Genomic DNA, 19516 nt, shown 5'->3' on the forward strand with positions numbered 1-19516 from the left:
ATGTTTCATGTCATATCTTCAACATAAAATTCACACTAAAACAGTATCAAGTTCTGTGCACAGCAAGAAGAAACTATAGTAATGCTGTGTAACAGAAAGGTATAATCTAAGTTGCATTTGAAATGTTTGACCTACATATTTAACTGGAAAGCAGAATGTTAAGTAGAAACAACATGACATTAACATGCCCTTCATGATGATGCTAATTCATTTCAGTCACAGCTTTACTAATGGGTAAGAAGGTGGACTGGAAAACCAGAGACCAATAAGCATAAACAAGCAGGGCTGGAACACATTCTAGTACAGAACTCAGTAAGGCATGAAAAAAACAAGCAGTTACAAAACTCCATATCCTTTTTTCTCTCATTTGCTTTCTCTTCTCCATTAGCTCACAATCTGAATAATGAACTATAACGACAACATGTCCATTGCAAATGTATGTAGCTTTTATTTCCCTCTCTTTTATTCTCAGTGCAGTACATATCCAAGGCCTCTCAAAAGCAACTACTGAGATGGAAGAGGGAATTCATATCTTCACATTTATTTTTTCTTTGGTTGCTGCAAAACACCACAGGGCTCCATTAAAGACAAAACCTGAGTATTTGGATTGCTCTACTCCAGGGAAACCATGGATTTTAGCCTATGGCAAAAAAAGATAAGAAGCAGATAATATTCTGGTCACCTTCTATCCAAAAGATCTCCAGCTGAGCTTCAGATACATCATCCAAAGATTAAGCTGGAGGTCCATTTCTGGTCAAGGCCAGTTTACTTTTGTCACTAAAACATAAGCATGAGATATTGATAGGAACATTCTGCCATTATTTACACACCCTCAAGTTGTTTCAAACCTGTATGACTGACTTCTGTGGAACACAAAATAAGATATTTTGCAGAATATATATATATATATATTATTTTATTTATTAATTTTTATAAAAAAAAATGACATCAAATGTTGTTTTAGTGGAAACATTCTTTAAAATATACACTTTTCAAAATCTGACATATAACGAAGATGAAAAAGTCTTCCATAATGTCAGTGTCAGACTACAAACAATGTACACAGTACTATTATGTGTCATCTTCCATAAAAAAAGATAGTACTAAAAATGTTTTCAAACACAGCTGCATGGGAACTAATTAACACCTGAAAGAGAATGTGCATTACAGCCTTATTGGCCTCTTACAACTTTAGAATTTACTGCAAAATGCCATAATCCTTCACAGGGCTTATTCTAAATAGTCTTCTAACACTGGGATACTTGTTTTACGGGGATCCAACATTCAGTGGTTTTAAAGCAGAAGAGCCTTCCAGAAGATCTAATACTGTTGCAAGCATTACAGCATATCTAAATACATACTTCAGCTTAGTATTAAGCAAATTTAAATTGTGACATTGAACATGTAAATTACTTTGCACACTTGTTTCACCTACAGTACAAGATGCTCTATGGTTTATTCTCAAATCAAACTGGAGAACATCGTCATGTTTTACACGCAGAGACAAAAAGAAAAAGAAAAAAAATACAAAATGCAAAAGAAGCATTTTCACTGGTGGATTTACTCATAATCTTCACTTTGAATTTTCTTATAATCTGCATTTCTGCTTACCATTTTATTTGTTATAAAAGGATATTCAGTTGTACAAACACAAAAGCAAAAACCAATGCAAATGAACACCTTCCTTCCTTTATCTATTCCTGTAATGCACAGCATAATTGTGCCTTCAAAATCACCATCCGAACAGTGGGTTAAAGGGCCACACATCATGAAGGTTTCAATGACTCAGGATCCAGTATCTTTGATTTCAAAGTGATTCACAGCGGCACCGTGCTCCACTGTCTCAGAAAACAATACACCCCCTCCCAAACACCTTTTTAAAAGTCCACAAGGAAAGAGAAGCCATTTCATGCCTGATCCTCTAATGAGGCATGAGGGAGCCGCGCTCCTTATCGAGGGTTTGCACACAGCCCCCTGAGGTCTGTGGTGCTACCGAGGAGCCCTGAGAACTCTTACAAACAGCTAGTTCTCCAGTCTGGGGTTGAGGCAGATTAGTTGGAGGGAGTGAGGTGGGTGCGAGAGACCGCTCTCTCCTCTGCACACTAGCGGACAGGGATTAGCACCTGTTTGCCTACCCTTGCCAAAGGGAGCTTCTTTTGTTTGAGAGCAAGGGAGAAGGCTGAAACTGCCTTTGATGTGTTTTCGCTTTTAATTGACTTGTCGGCTGTGCTTGCATTTGCTCTCTTGTTCTTTCTATGTTTTCGATTTATTTTGCTTGGACTATTTCTCCAGAGACGAGACACCAGAAGAATTATTTTATCAACTGGTTATTTCCATCTGCAATACTGTTGTGAATGTGCATATGTAATTGCAATGTTACATAGCCCAATTTCTATGCATTTAAGATTTCTATTTGAAAATAATAATAATAATAAAATTTCAGCCCAACTAATTTCCCTATTTTAAAAACAAAGCCTTTCAAGGTAACAAAATAAAAATTGACAGACATTTAGGCCAAAGTGGGCAAAGATAAAAAAACCTTTATCATTATTTTAACTTTGTTATTAAAAATAAGAACAAAGATACACATTACAAATAAAGCAGAGTGCTTTGTCTCTTTTAGATCTTCACGCATATACATGCATGCATCGATTTTTGTATCTCTCAACTGTTTACTGTAACTTTAGACACAACTGAGTTTATATGTAATCTTTGTGTATGTTTTACAGTATTAGCGCAATCAGACACGAAAGATAATTTAGTACAGTAATCAGGCACTGTTTTATAGGCTTTTCAGTGTGTTTTTCAGAAAAAGCGCATGTCAGAACGAAATGTTTAGGCTTTAAAGCAGATGCAAAATAATGCACTTTTGTGAGAGCCAATAAGTGTAGTGTCCCGTGAGTGTAACTCTCCAGCTGAGGTAGCATTTGATGTGATGTGCTGTGTGCTGTAGCACGATGCTATGATATTTTTTTTAAAAACAGTCTGTGGAGACAATCGTCCACGATCAAAACTCATCATATCACACACCCCTACATCACTATCACAGCAGGAGAGCACTGTTCTTCCCTACAAGCGGACAAAACACAGCACGCCTCCACCTACCATCTAAACCCTCATTAGTCCACTATAATACTAGGTGACAGTGCTTACAAGAGCAACATGTTTAAACAACCACTCATTTAAGGAAACGTGGGACTTCACTCTCCAAATTTTACTGTTCTGAAAGGATTTCTACAGCCCTGTTTCTGCCTGGCATTAAGAGTTTATATTATATGTTTTCAGTAATCTAATCACGTATCTAATCGAATCTAATCAAGTGGTCAGCTAAGACGCATTACAATTTACACCTAACATGCGTTTCAAATGCATCTCCTGTAACCACGTGTGTTCAGAATTCCTCTGGATAATCCCCTCTAAAAATAGATATCACTTTCTAAGGGAGCGCAAAGTGTGGCCCACAAGTATGGCTGGATGACTGAAGCCATTATGCTGCTTATGAGGGAATGGGAAAGAAAGCTAATGCAAAGGATTTTTATCATAATCTGTGTGTTTTGGCACAATATAATGAAGTTTGAATCAATTGTTTGTTTGTTTTTTCAAAACACATCCCATAACACTCACATGTTAGGTCAAGATTTTAGATTGATCAATCTTAAGGTCATTACATGGCCAGCCAGAGGTTGGTCAACCTTTTGTGGTTTTTGCAGTGTGCCCTGTCCACACTAGTTGGATCCAGTTGGATGTTTGGCCAACTAAACAGGTTGAATTGCCATTGGTCAGTCAGTCCTAGATGTGTTTTCCCTTGTTGAATGATGAATATAGTCTCCTGCCACCTGCTGATACAGACACATAATTTTATTTTTCTCATGCAGGTGCAGAATGTATATGCTAGTTGTCCGTTGGTTGCAGTCTTAGTGGTGTTAAAGCGCAACCTTTTTTCATGCACAAGCTTCCATCACAGCTAGTCGTTAGATGTCTGATTCTGATTCTGATTCTGATTCTGATTCTGATGTCAGTTTGGCGTGTAACGGCCTTTACCACCTGATGTAAAAAATGGCCTACAAATAGCCAAACTTGAAAAAGAAGTTGGTGGCGGACCCAAAAAATGTGTGTACGGTATTATTAAGGGTTTTCTCTGCATAGTGCATACAAACCCGTCCATCACTGTTTGTTTTCTCTGCAGTACCGGGGATGTAATGCTTTCAGCATTCTACATCGACAGCGATCCAGTGGCCTCAATCGTTTCGGGTCATTGGAACAAGTTGGCATGCTTTAGAGTGTGGAATTCTTACCTATAAACCGACAAGAGAGACAAATTCACACAGGCTCTCTTGCTTATCCCACCGACACACATAATTGTCCGCCACTTTGCCATGAGTCTCAAGGAGGCAGATTTACAGCTGTAGTGGAGATGCTTCCCACTCCAGCTGCTAGGCCTGCATGGCTCCACAGGGAAAGGGATACAATGTAATCAGTCGAACAAAACAAAGCACTGGCCTGAACAGTGGAGGATCAACCGAAAAGCAGCAGGGGCCCACTCACCTACCAGTAGCTCAGATCTCCTCTCTGATGGGCGCATCCAGAGAAATCTCAAAGGATAAAAGAGATGTTTGATTCCAGAGATATAACCCAAGAAGGCAGAACTAAAGGAAAGCATAGGGTTATGGAGGCCCATGGGGTAGATCCCGGGGTACAGCTTCTCCATATTTGAGACATCCAGAGAAGATTAGAAGACCACAAAATAGACAACCTGGCCATATGGATTTGCCCTCCTCGCTAGGATTATTGATCCTCATACACAAGCTAATTTGTCAGTAAAGGATGGCCAAGTGCCTGTGAAACACTTCCATTGCATATCAGCATGAGTAGAGCTTTGAAAATATGAGTCTACCTGAGTGGACAAACTGGAGCCGTCAAGTACAGTTACTGTGTTAGCACAGCTAGCCCAGACCGAGCCCTCCAAGGCAAGTAGTGTCCTAATGGGTTCTGAACCAACTGTTACTTTTCTGCAGGTGTCTTGGTTCCACAGATCCCATACAAGACAGAAATACAAAAACACAAACTAAGTTTACTGCAAGAAGAGCAAGACTGTAATTCTGGTCTAATGTATGTAATTCAAGAGAAGACGACACACACTGGGCTTATGATAGTGTGAACGCAGCTGAACCAGACAATACAGGGAGCGGGGTTTAGCTGAATATGTAAATATTTGCTGCACGCTTTCCTCTAAATAATGAAATAAACAAACAACAAAAGAGACAGCGGTGAGAAAACAGCAGTTAAGTAAGCATTTGATCATAGTGATGTGGATACATTTTAACCAGCTCTGCTTTATACAATAGATTGATTTAAAACAAGCAGCTTTAGAATATTTAACATGCAAAAAAAAAATGTGTCAGTGTTACTTTCAGTTAGAATTAGATTTTCTGCAATAAAGCAGGTCTCCAGTGTGGAGCTAGCTAATGATTATTATTTATTTATTTATTTATTTATTTATTTATTTATTTTTATTATTGAATGTAATATATATATATATATATATATATATATATATATATATTTATAATTATAACAATCCCACAGATTTCTGGTTTTCGCTCACTTTCTTTGTATAATTTATCCACAGTTTGAATAACAGTTTAGTTTTTCATGCTACTAAAATAACTAATGTTATGTATTTTTTTCTCATTCGTAAAAAGCAATAAACTAATTCACAAACTAATTAGCTTGTTTTGCCTGTGTAGCTAGAGCTAGATTTCTTGTAATGTATTCTATTAATTGATGTTAATAATTATTAATGTAACATAAATAGCAATAATCAACAATAGTGATTTTTGACAATACAATTACAGCCCTACCCTATTTTTCTTATTTTATAATTAATTATATATATATAATCTTGCCCCCTACAGGAAAGGTTCATTTCTGTCCTTGGTAGAAATAAACTGTTAATGCAAATTTAGTAATAAGGAATTTATGTTGCCTAAATACACACATGAAATTACAGCTTGACTGGACCAAAATATTTATGTAATATTCAAATGTAATTTTATTTCCATTATATTTCATAATCCATTTCAAGCTGACACTGCTGTGTCCTCATTAAAAAAAGGGGGGGGGGGGTATACATTTTTTTTATTAATATTAATAATTCTCAAACAATAAATATAAAAATGGTTTATGTTTGTTTTGATCATAAGGAGCTTTATAAATGTAATACCCAGAAAATACCATTTCATTTTACATACTCTTGAGTTTTATGACACAGAAAACAAGGTAAAAGTGTATGAGTGACGAATACAATAAGGCCTGTGAAATACCTTGCTTAAAGGCAAATCTTTAATCCTTTTCACTTCAAATATGGCCAAAGATATTAAAATCTAGTAAATTCATATGTTATTTCCCTTATAAAAGAATGCTTCAAATAGCAGGGCTACAAAAATGTGTTGCATGCTAATTCCCCTGCTTTGCCCTGAGCAAGTCACTTAAAGTAAATTGGTTTCATTAATACTCAAGAGTAAATCCTTGTGTTTGCAAGACAAATATGTATATCTGGTGGTGGAACTGTATAATTTCTGTCGACGACTTAAAAACATACAGCTAGAGCAAGCACTGCAAAGCGTTTTTGTGGACTGTATATCTCCCTCAATAAAACTAGGGCTTTCTATGCTAATGAGCTAACCGTGTCATGTTAATAACTGTAGCGTGTTGTGTAATCCAATTTATACGTTTCTCTCCAGTTTGCTCAGAACATGCCAGACTTTTTCCTTAAATTTTAATCACAGGGTTTGCACTGTGGCTACCATGGACACCATTTATTGGATGCATTACATAAGCTTTTTTTTTCTTTGTCTTTTTCGCCCCCATCACAGTGTATTAATCTAGCAAAATTAGAGAGGGAACCACAGTGAGCCATTTAATTAACATTTTGAGTTGTTTATTTCTGCCTTTGAAACCAGAATAGCTTTACAATGACTTCCGACTTCCTCAGGTTAATTGCATGGCATATTCAAAATGTCAGTCTTCCCACTTTTCGTATATACTGTATGCTTTGAAAACATCCCCTCAGCCACTCTGTACACCCTCTTCCTCGAAATGAAGGCAGCTTCAGATTTGCCTCTTTCAAAGCCGAGGACCTTCAGGGGCAGAGAGGACTTATCTGGACACTCAAAGCATCTGCAGATGCAGTCTTTCCTTTATTGCTCCAAAAGTAATAAAGTGAAAGGCGGGGAGATGCCGTTTCATTCAGATGGGCGGTTATTGCTTCTGGGTGTAATTTATTTACGGATTTTCTTCAGAAAGTTAGACACCTAATTTTTAATCCTTATAAATTCTGCATACTGTTGATTAAACACAACAAAATGATCCTGCCCTCTTAATGTACCTAGGAAAAAAGGGAAGAAAAACTCAAAATCTCCCCTTCAAGCAGTTTTGGCTTGTTCATACATTTAAAAAGCTTTCTGATTAATCTCATGTGAGACCCCAGTGTTTATTATTACTGCTTTGAGGGCAACATATTGCTCCACAGAATAATTTGTTGAATATATTTGTTTACCCAAATACAGTAAAAAAAAAAAAATGTCAAATCCAGCCTCTACTTCCCATGGAATATATCTGTTTGTAATTTCTTTCTTTCCACTATATGAATAGTAATATTAAATCGCCACATTGCACATCCGCATAATTAATCTTACTTTCCACTTCACTGGAGATAATTCCTTATTGACAGCCAGGTAAGTAATGCATTGTGATAAACCCATTGTGCAAGGGTTGTCTTCCTACAGAGAGCAGTCCCTCGCTATCTACTGTATCATGTCTCAGAATGCAAGAATTCTGCAAGTCAATCCGTCTTCTGTTGACATTAGCCCACACTTATCTACTGCAAATGAATAAGGTACAAGCACAGGCAGAAAACAGACTTAAATAGCTTTCAAGGTAATCCTGAATCCATTGGCTTTCTATCTAACTTATACATACCTAGAACAATCTTATCACCTCTGTCACATCTCTGAATGCATTCAGAATACATGACAGAACTAATATCTTTCACATGCTCACTGAGGCATTCGGCTAATAGAGGAGGGACCAAAAAAAACATTCTTGAATGTTTGAATGGAAAGTTGATGAAAGAGCAAATTCAACACGGGGACAATCAGATTCATTTGTCCTATTTATTTGATTTAATTACCCTTTTACTCTATTGAGTCCCTTTCATTTGGGGACATACTATTAATTACCCTCCTTAATTATCCCACCTATTTAGTGTTTAATCCCATTACTGAAAAAAAAAATGAAAGAGAAAGCATACTAAATATAACTGTCCATTTCTGTGCTAATGTGACGTTTAAATCTTAAGTGATTATCCACAATTCTAAGCAAACGCAAGTACTGTATGCAAAATAAATAAGCTTTGTTTTACATAATGCATAAAAGCAAGGGAGAAACAACTATATACAGCCTTGTACAATTTATGAGGCCTTGAATTAAATGAGGAAATATTGCAAATTACGAGTCTTGTTCACATAAAAGACAAAACAACTGAAAACTATTTTAAAAGTGATCTCTTTTAATATTTTTTGATTTGGTTACTTTTGCAATACATTTCAAACTTGAAGGCATGACAGCTGGAAACTAACTTAGAAGTAAGAGCTTCTCAGCTGTACTTGCAGGCAGCATAAGTTTACAATATAATGAAACATCAAGCCTTATCAAACTCGTACCTCCGGGATGTCTCTCATACACCATCAGCATTCCATCCCGTAGGCCAGAACCAAAATCCTCTCCACAAAGCACCATGAAAAGTACCCAAAAGTCTTTAATAAAGTAGTAAATTTAGCTGTTTTAGCACTATAAAGACTGCATCTGAAGTTGCATATATACCACAAAAAGTGTGCTGCACACAGATGGTATAAATGCAACTTGCACATATATAAAGTTAAGTCTTTAATCCGTTTTAATAAGAAAATTGTTTAGATTATATAAATAAATGAAAAAACTTTAAAGTGTAATGTATCATTTTTAAAATTTACAAATATTTTATGTCTACATTAACAATAAATGACTTTGGAATCATTAAAACTCATCCAAAACTCTTATTAGCCTACTGAAAATAGTAGGCATCTGTTTCTTATCTCTGAAATGTCTGTAAATCTGATTAATTAAATTAAATCTTAATTAAATCTTTTACCTTTCCCGATTTCCCTATTGCAAGACATGTGCTCAAAACAAACAGCTATTAGGCTCTATGACTTGGCTACCACTTGGTTCTCACAGCCAAGTGAGCTGACAGGAAAATAAAGGAAGCATTGATTAGGCACTTCATTTACATAGAACCAAAGCAGCAACAATATCTTTGATAATGGAGTCTAGTTTCCTTAGAGCAACCTTCACTTGGCTTGGTGTATAGATTCCTTTAGATATTTAACAGGTACTTTATTATTTTTAGATAAAAGAACACAATAGATATTTTTATATTTCTTATATGTACATATTACCAGCCATCATCAAGTCCCACACAGATAGTATTTCCAACTCCTGTTGAGTTGTGAGGGCCAGTTTTAGCAATCCTCTGAAGGGGTGGGCTCAGGCACATACTCCAAACACCTCACTCGAGCTCCCATCTGGAGGGATTTTACAGGCCGAGGAGTGGGTCTGTTCAAGGAGAAGATGTCCACCTGGCCTTAAGTGGAATTGCCCCCACCAGCTACCTGCAAAAACAGAGCAAGGACACTGCTATTACAGGTAGTCATCCAATCAAAACCGCTCTCACATCCATGACAATACAGGTAGAGAAAGAAAATAATTTAGGAAGGGAAGTGCTTTCTGTTTTTCTGCCACTTTCAACCACTCCCTCGCCATTGTGCTTTCACTTCCAGTCCTGAGAACCACATGGAGGAAATTTCAAACGGCAGAAAACTCTTTCACTTCCTGTGTACTTTCATACTTCCCAGCCCTATTATTTTATTCCTTGTCGGTTTCAATTTCATGGTAACAGCAATGTTAAAATCACATATCTCATAAAAATCTAACCTATAGTCGTTGGCTTGATAAAGTCTCTAAAATTCATACTCTATCACCCCTAATGCATTCCCAGCAGCAGCAGCTCTATAGCTTCAAACATCTTTTTTGAAACTCCAGGGATCTTTTCATCGCTGAACCAGAGGAAAAGGTAGGGTGGAGAGATGTCTTTTGAAAGCCGCTGAGCTGTTTGACAATGGAGGGTTTCCTTTGGGCTGATGACTGATCGCCCTCTTAAGAAAGAGACTGAGATGACAAACTCGATCCTTGGTGCAATTACATATAGTTGACAGAATAAGTCTTCAGCACAGTGCTGCTCATAAATCCATCCTCTGGTGCCTTGCCTCAACAATTGATCTAAGTTCCACACCCATTCATTTTTCTGCTTTAAAATGCAGACTCTTGTAACACATTTGGATTGCATTGCATCATAAATTAATGATACCCCAGTTTGTGAAAAATAGTGTTTGTCTTTGCACCCTGCTGCCGCCGCTCTCATGGTTATTCTTTCAAGCATAATGCAATGGAAGCAACCGCTTGCTATTAGAAATTAAATGAACTGATCAGCATCCCATCATGTCTGCCACACAAATTGGCTCATCTCTCCTTGTGCAGCACTAAACTGCTCCAATTACAAAATACATAAAAAAGGAGATAAAGGGGAAAAGTATTACAGAGAGTCTGCTGGCCACAATATAAATGACACTTGTTTAGGGGCCATCATTTATGATTACCTCAGGATACTGAGCGACTGGGCTTGGTTGAGTGGAGTATAATCTCAACCAAAGAATGGGAAAACAATAGTAGAGTCGGAGGGATGCTGCCAGACAACAGAGATTAATTCTCATTCTGAGTCATGTTATGCGAGCAAAATGGCTAGGCTAAATATAGTCTTTAGCCTTACAGTTCCCCTCTAATTTGCAAGCAATCATTTGTATGATTTGTATCATAGCATAGAATCTGGATGGCCAAGATCTCATGGGCTGGGAAGAGCGAGTCAGAGCAAATAAAAGCCTGTTGCGGAAAACACAGTAGGAGATAGGGAGGGCTTATCATTGTGCAAGAAGCTAGGAAAATATCTGAATCTCTCTGTGTTTTTGCTACTCAGTCGCAACCTCCAGCTGGCCCTCGTTCTCCCGCTTTCTCACACAGGCGCAAATCCATTTGCTTAATTTCAACGATGATCTGCGCCCTCCACTTTCAATTCAATTCCTCCACAGACTAGGTGGAATTACAGTTCCCTGACAAACTCATTAGTACCTGTTTGGAGGAGTAGATATCTGGAATCATGCCCTGGATGCATCTCTGTTTTGTTTTGTTTTTTTTTGCCAGAAAGCCGTGAAAACCAGCCTTAGAGCCAAAGCTCTGGGCAACCAAGCATTAATTAGACTAAAATTGACTAAAAGCCTAAAGGGAACAAAGGTAGTCTGGGGAGAAAGACTTCATCCATCTATCTGTAAACCCTAGAAACATTCAACCATTTGTCTGTGACATCCTTTATGAAAAGTTTTTGATTTTTGGGGATTTTAAGTTGAAAATTAGCAAATTTGGTGAATGACTGGCTGGCTTACTGTCTTGGACTTATTAGAAACAATGTAATTATTTTTGATCTAACCCATGAGAGGAAAAAAAAAACAGCAGCCCATGTTGGAGTGATCTGATTACTGTCACTGCTAGGTTGGGAAGTTGCAAAGGACTGATTCATTTCCCCTCTTCTCACATCTCCCAGTCCAACCGAGTTCACCAAGAAAAGGACACCTGCTATAAGTGGAAGATGTGTTGATTGCTTTAGGGGTTTCTTTGACCCTGCTATAGTTTGCAAAACCAGACCTTTGGTTAGCAGGATAAAGTTTGGTTCACATCGCAGCTTATTATGGTCAAGAGATCACAACTTAATCTAAGTCTTCGACTTAGGTTCATCTGAAATAGCTGCAAACACAATAACCGACCTGTGTGGAGAAAAAAGACTGAAGTGATATCATAATAAATAATGATTTCTTTCTTTTGGAAATACTAGCTAGCTTGTTTCTAAGTACTGTAATCTTAGGATGTAGCAGACCAAGCCTACATTGCTCAGAAGCACAGAAAATAAGTTTACAAATGCTGCATGATAGCACATTTTTACACATTTAATGAGAAACACTGGCAGACTAAATGGACGAATTGAGTTCTCTTACGAGAGCTCTCTCGTACTGCGTCTTAGCTAAGACGCTACGGGAAAAGTCTCTTTTCACGAAATACTGAAGCAAAAAATTATCCTTAATTTTGTATTTTTGTAAAGCGCATTTGCAGCAGTACACAGCCATAGGCGAGACGGCTCGTTCGCTCATTGGCTTGTTCTGCGGCAACTGCACAGCCTATCGAGCGCGGGCTGATGCAACATCAGACCAATAAGGGCGCTTCGCGCCCTTCTTGCCACTTCCCGCCGAAACGGGTGTGGCCCAACCTATAAAAGGAGCTCGAAAAGGCTGACTCACCAGATTTTTCATCTCTTCAGGGAAGCTCACGCATCGCTGGATCACGGAGGAAGCAAGCGCCGTCTGAGAAAGCACATCAGCAGGACGAGCCATTCTGAAGCTGCTGGCATCGCCGCCTTCCATTGCCGTTCCTGCTGCGCTATCCGGCGCCTATATCCTTTCAATCCTGTTATATACAAGCTGTTCTTTATGTGCGTGTGTGTGTTCGCCCTGCGACACACACTCGTAAAAGAGCTCGCGTCTTTTTTAAGATGCCTTCCTGCGGCTCGTCAGAGCCCCACTCAGCGAGGGAGACCGGTACGTCATCTGTGTCTCCTGCCTGGGTGAAGATCATGCAGCGCTCGCTCGCTGACGGCGGATGCCCCCACTGCGAGCTGTTGCCATGGTGACTCTGAGGACTCGCCTGGCCTTTTTCTCTGAGCCTGCATTCTCCGCTGCGCTGAGGCGCCGTAAAAGCATCGCTTCCAGCGGATTCCGGAACCGTCTTCAGCTCAACCGAGCTCGCCGGTTCGCCCTGCTTCACCGGCCCCCCCTGCATCGCTTCCCGGTGGGCAGCGCCCGCTGTTTGCCGGCGCGTCGTCCGAGGAAGTCGATCTCAGGGCCGCGTCGGGGGAAGAGGACACGCGCTCTCTGCTAGCTTCGGGCAGTGAGGGCTGGGCGAGCTCCGAGGATCTCGCGCCTTCTGCTCAGAAGCCCAGCAGACGAGCTGACATCGAGAAGGAGCCTGGGCGAATGATCGTGTTGGCCGCGATGAGTCTCGGCCGCGAGTGGTTTGCACCAGCGCCCCCCCCTCTCGTTCCCGGCTGGATGGTATTTCCCTTTCGGATGAGCGTACTTCTCAAAGCCCGCCTCGTTTCTTCCTGAGCTTCACGAAGAGGTGGCGAAGGCTTGGAACGCTCCATATTCAGCACGAACTCGTTCGTCTGTCTCACTAGCATTCTCCACACTGATGATGCTAAAAACAGGAACTACCACTCACTTCCGCCGGTGGAACAGGCGATAGCGACGCACCTTTGTCCGCCCTCTGCTGGACGGCGGCAAAAGCGGTGTTGCCATCTAAAGCCTCCTGTGTGACGCTGCGTCGGCGCTACTAACGATGGCTGCTTCATCGAAGCGCAGGTGTACGAGTTCCGCTGTGGCCGAGCTCTCACCCAAGCGCGCCGCTGTTTCAGTTCCAGGAATTGTGACTGTCTCAGCGTTTTCTGCAATGCGCAAGCCTGCACAGTTGCCCGCTTGCCTGCACACAAAAGCCGTTATCACAACAGCTTCAGCAACGCAGCTCGAGACCCCCGTTCTCGCTCTACTGGCCGTCGCCCCGCGCCGCGGGGACCGCGGCAGAGGATTACGGTGAGGCCGGGAGCCCCGAAGCCATCCTGGGAAAGCCATCTACGCATGCTGCATGACGCTGCGTCGGCACTACACACGATGGCTGCTTCATCGAAGCGCCAGTGTACGAGTTCCGCTGCGGCCGGGCTCTCACCTAAGCGCGCCGCTGTTTCAGTTTCCAGAGATTGTGACTATTTCAGCGTTGTTTGCAATGCGCAAGCCTGTACGGTTGCCCGCTTGCCTGCACACGAAAACCGTTATCACGGCTACCCAGATATTTCCCGAAAAAGGTGTAATTTCTGGTGTCCCGGCCACGGCCGATGGTGCTATAAATGTAGTGACGATGCCCACTGCTCAGTGCCCATCTCCGCATATAAGCACAGCCCTTCACACAGGGCTCGCGCCTATAAAAGCGACTCAAGTCGATCACGCGCACTACATAGTAGACGTGCCCACTCCTCAGTGCCCACAATCACTATGTCACACGCGTCATGTGGTTTCTGTAAAAACGAAACCCGTGCACGTTCGTCCGGCCACGGCCGATGGTGCTATAAATGTAGTGACGATGCCCACTCCTCAGTGCCCATCTCCACATGTAAGCACAGCCCTGCACACAGGGCCTGCGCCCATAATGTCGACTCAAGTCGGTCGCGCACACTGCATAGTAAACGTGCCCACCCCTCAGTGCCCACAATTACTATGTCACACGCGTCATGTGGTTTCTGTAAAAACGAAACCCGTGCATGCTCGGCCGGCCACGGCCGATGGTGCTATAAATGCAGTGACGATGCCCACTACCCAGTGCTCATCTCCACATATAAGCACAGCCCTGCACACAGGGCTAGCGCACATAAGATCGACACAGATCGGTCGAGCGCGCCGCATAGTAAACGTGCCCACTTCCCAGTGCCCACATACACTATGTCACATACGGCGCGGGGCTTCTGTAAAAACGAGGCCCGTGCACGTACATTCTGCACAGGCAGACAGCGAGTTTAAAGTGGTAAAAGTGCACACATGCAGCCCACGGTTACTCGCAGATATATCGAGTCCCACGGGACCCGCTCAGCCTCCCTCCAGTCGGTTAAGCCCCGGAACGGGGTCGAGGAAGAGCGATCTGCCCGCTGTGATCAGCACGCTCCCCGCCTCAGATGCGCAGCACACTCGAGCGCCGCCGTTGCCCAGTCAACAGAGCGCGTTTCGCATCCAGCCCTTAGCCATTCATGCAAATGCATGGTCAGTGCTTCCAGGGGTTTCGGATTGGGTGCTAGGCATTATAAAGAGAGGCTACACGCTACAGTTTTCTCGACGCCCACCGTGCTTTTCAGCGCGCGTCGAAACTACGGTCAAAACAGAAGTAGCACACATACTTCGGGCCGAAATATCAAAACTGTTGAGCAAAGGGGCTGTAGAGCCTGTGTCTCAAAGCGAGGGGGGGCTGTACAGCAGATACTTTCTGGTGCCCAAGAGAGACGGGGGTCTCCGGCCCATACTGGATCTAAGACAGCTGAACAGGCATTGATGAAACGCAGTTTCAAAATGCTCACGACCAGGAAGCTCCTCGTGCAGATTCGCAGAGGGGACTGGTTCATGTCAATAGATCTGAAGGACGCGTATTTTCAAATACAGATAGCGTCAAACCACAGGCGATATTTGAGATTCGCCTTCGAGGGCCAGGCATACCAGTTTGCAGTCCTGCCATTCGGCTTGTCCGTAGCTCCTCGTACGTTTACGAGGTGCATGGATGCAGCGCTCGCTCCTCTTAGACTCAGAGGCACACGAGTGCTGAATTATTTGGACGACTGGCTGGTTCTGGCCCGATCATGAGCGGAGCTCATGGACCACAGAGCCGTTTTACTCGATCACCTCGAGAAGCTCGGCCTCAGTGTCAATTGGGTGAAGAGTTCGCTGAACCCCAGTCAGACGATCCTGTTTCTGGGTATAGTTCTGAACTCGTGTTCCATGACGGCGCGGCTGTCACCACAGCGCGCGATGGGCATTCAGCGTGCAGCGAGTTCTTTCCGCTGTGGCGCGACTGTGTCGCTCAAACACTGTCAAAAGATGCTGGGTTTCATGGCCTCAGCATCTCCGGTTCTGCGGCTGGGCCTGCTCCGCATGCGCCCCCTGCAGTTCTGGCTGAAGGCTCGGGTGCCGCGCAGAGCGTGGGCGTCTGGCCGGCTGCATTTCAAGGTCGATCAGAGCTGTGTTGCGGCTCTAGCACCTTGGACAGCGAACGGCTGGTACCGATCAGGTGTAAGCCTGGGGACTTCCCCGAGTGTGAAAATGGTGTCGACGGACGCCTCCACTTCGGGATGGGGAGCGCTGCTCGAAGGCAGACCGTCCTTTGGCCTATGGTCAGAATGGGAAAAGCTCCATCATATCAACTGCCTGGAAATGCTGGCAGTGGAGAACGCGCTGACGCGCTTTTGTCCCCATATCAAGGATCACCACGTCATAGTCCGTTCGGACAACATGTCCGTGGTGTCCTACATAAATCGCCAGGTCGGTCTCGGGTCCCGAAACCTGTGCAGGCTGACGGAACGCCTCCTGATTTGGGCTCAGCGCAACGTGTGCTCGCTGAGAGCAGTGCATGTGCCTGGACTGCAGAATCTGGGTCCAGACAGGCTGTCCAGAGGCAATGTTCCTACGGGCGAATGGTCTCTACACCCGCAAACAGTCCGGCTGTTGTGGCAGAGATTTGGCATGGCGGAGGTGGACCTCTTTGCGTCCCACGAAGACGCTCACTGCCCCGCGTTCTTTTCCAAGAACGAAAGCGCGCTGTCACGGAGATGGCCGTGCTGCCCGCCTTATGCGTTCCCTCCCGTCTCCCTCCTTCCGCAGGTGATAGAACGGGTGAGGGAAACGAGATGTTCAATACTGCTTGTAGCACCTCTTTGGAAGAACCAACCATGGTTCCCAGATTTGATGCAGTTAGCAGATGTCGCCCCGTGGCCGGTACCATTGAGGAGAGACCTCCTCTCGCAGGCCAGGGGCTCGATTTGGCACCCTCAACCGGAGTTGTGGTCCCTCTATGTATGGGCACTCAATGGTTACCCGCTGATCTCGCAGTGAGAGTGCTAAATACCATCACTCAGGCTAGAGCTCCGTCGACACGACGTCTGTATGCCTCGAAGTGGTCGGTGTTCTCCAGCTGGTGCACAGCTCGAGGTTATTCACCCCTTAGTTGTGAGGTGACGGAGGTCCTCTCCTTCCTTCAGGGGCTGTTGGATAAGGGCAGAGCCCCATCCACGCTCAAAGTTTATGTGGCTGCCATCGCGGCGTTTTCTGAAACGGCGTCCGGTCAGTCAATAGGAAGGAATGATTTAGTCATCCGGTTCCTCAGAGGAGCTAGGAGGCTGAATCCTCCCAGACCTCCGTCAGTCCCTATGTGGGACCTCGCGGCGGTTTTGGAGGCCTTGAAAGGTCCCCCTTTCAAGCCTATCCAATCGATTAGCCTTCAGCATCTGTCGTTCAAGACAGTATTCTTGTTGGCTCTCGCTTCTGTGAAGTGTGTGGGTGATTTGCACGCGCTCTCGGTGAGCCAGTCGTGCTTGGAGTTTGGGCCCAATGACTCAAGAGTCATACTCAAACCTAGGCACGGTTATGTGCCGAAATCCCTCAACACACCGTTTCGGGCTCAGGTTATTGCCCTGTCTGCCCTGCCGGTGTCAGGGGAGGATGGAGACTCGAGTCTTCTTTGCCCTGTCAGGGTTTTAAGAGCTTATGTGTCTCGCTCTGCTGCCTTTCGGCAGACGGAGCAGCTATTTGTCTCGTTCGGTGGGCGTTCCAAGGGAATGGCTGTTTCGAGACAGACTCTATCCAGATGGATAGTTGACGCCATAGCGTTAGCTTACGCTTCCAGGGGCCTTCAGTGCCCGTTGGGCGTCAGAGCACACTCCACAAGAGGCATCGCCTCGTCGTGGGCGTGGTCTACTGGGATCTCCTTGCAGGATATATGTATGGCGGCAGGTTGGGCCTCGCCGTCTACATTTATCAGGTTCTATAACCTGGAGGTTCCCGCCTTGCAAGCAAGGCTGCTGTCGGTATAGGCGAATCAGGGCCCTGAGGGGAGTTCTGAGTTCACGAGCGCTATGCGCTGCCGACTGTTATATGGGCAGTATTGCGTAAGACCCGCATTGCCGCATTGGTCAGGCCTTGCCTCGGCTGTGTGACGTCATATTGCCGCATCTACGGATGCTGCTAGATATGGGACGGAGGGCTTTTTCCCTTTTCTGTCCTGGACTCTCTGTGAGTCCCTCAGGTGACTGTGCACTGTAAATCCTGGGCGTTGCTTCAGGTTTATTGGTGTGTGATCCCTGCGCGCACGGCGTTTTACATTGGGTTCCCGTAGCGTCTTAGCTAAGACGCAGTACGAGAGAGCTCTCGTAAGAGAACGTACTCGGTTACTAAACGTAACCTCGGTTCTCTCTAGAAGAGCGAACGAGTACTGCGTTCTCTGCCGTGCGCACGATTCACTCTGGTTCGCTTCGGCGATGAAATAAATCAGGTGAGTCAGCCTTTTCGAGCTCCTTTTATAGGTTGGGCCACACCCGTTTCGGCGGGAAGTGGCAAGAAGGGCGCGAAGCGCCCTTATTGGTCTGATGTTGCATCAGCCCGCGCTCGATAGGCTGTGCAGTTGCCGCAGAACAAGCCAATGAGCGAACGAGCCGTCTCGCCTATGGCTGTGTACTGCTGCAAATGCGCTTTACAAAAATACAAAATTAAGGATAATTTTTTGCTTCAGTATTTCGTGAAAAGAGACTTTTCCCGTAGCGTCTTAGCTAAGACGCAGTACTCGTTCGCTCTTCTAGAGAGAACCGAGGTTACGTTTAGTAACCGAGTACGATATATTAAAAAATGACCCCTATGACTTTTAGCTACAGAGTGAGATTTAGATTTAGAATCAGATGTCAGTGAAATTATATTTTGGATACGCAGTACTGAAGATTTTTGGCACCAGAAAGAGGTTCTAAATAATAATTAATAATAAATAATTTCCCACTTAATGTGTCCTTGTATATTTTAAATCCACCCAAGTCCAACCTCAATGCTCTTTAGTATACCCACAAAAACAATTAATTCAAAGACAAAGGCAAGGGCGTCCCTTTGTGTCCCAACCAAGGCTCGAATTGGATTTATCCCCCTGCTTTGGGGGATTACGTGATAAATTGCCCACTGCTTCAGAGGAGGGAGGAGAACGAGACTACTGTGTGAAACTTTTAAAGGTGATTTTACAAGGCTTGTTATGAAAACCCATTTTATTTTGCAGACAAAGGTTTTTTTTTTTTTTTTTTTTTTTTTTTTGCAGAACATCCAGAATTAATCCCCTGAGGTCTGAGGTGGTTTGGGGGCCATGGAGTAGTTTTGACATGCCTTGGCATTTGTGATTTTTTTCAGTATCTTAAAAACATATTAATAGCTAAACTCTGATTACACTGTATTCAGTACAAACTGTGCTACAATATCATGTACCTGTATTGCATAAATGTGATTAAATGGTAAGGAATAATAAATATAGTCTATTTGATCTCTGATGTCACCATTGTGTATGATAATATGTATATTTTATGTGCTTCTGTTTCTACTTACCTAGAGCCTTGAGGAAGCGAAGTGCTTGCAGCTGAGAAACCAAGTAAAGCACATTGAACAGGATTATGAAGAGCAGTCTCCAGCTATACAAAAAAATAACAAAA

General features: G+C 43.4%; 1 pseudogene; it reads right to left on the reverse strand.

Moving 5' to 3' along the window:
- LOC132119198 (rho guanine nucleotide exchange factor 10-like protein) overlaps positions 1-19516 on the reverse strand; it is a 94740-nt pseudogene that overhangs the window by 6172 nt on the left and 69052 nt on the right.

The sequence above is a fragment of the Carassius carassius genome, chromosome 38 (genome assembly GCF_963082965.1).
Source record: "Carassius carassius chromosome 38, fCarCar2.1, whole genome shotgun sequence".
Classification (NCBI taxonomy): Eukaryota; Metazoa; Chordata; class Actinopteri; order Cypriniformes; family Cyprinidae; genus Carassius; species Carassius carassius.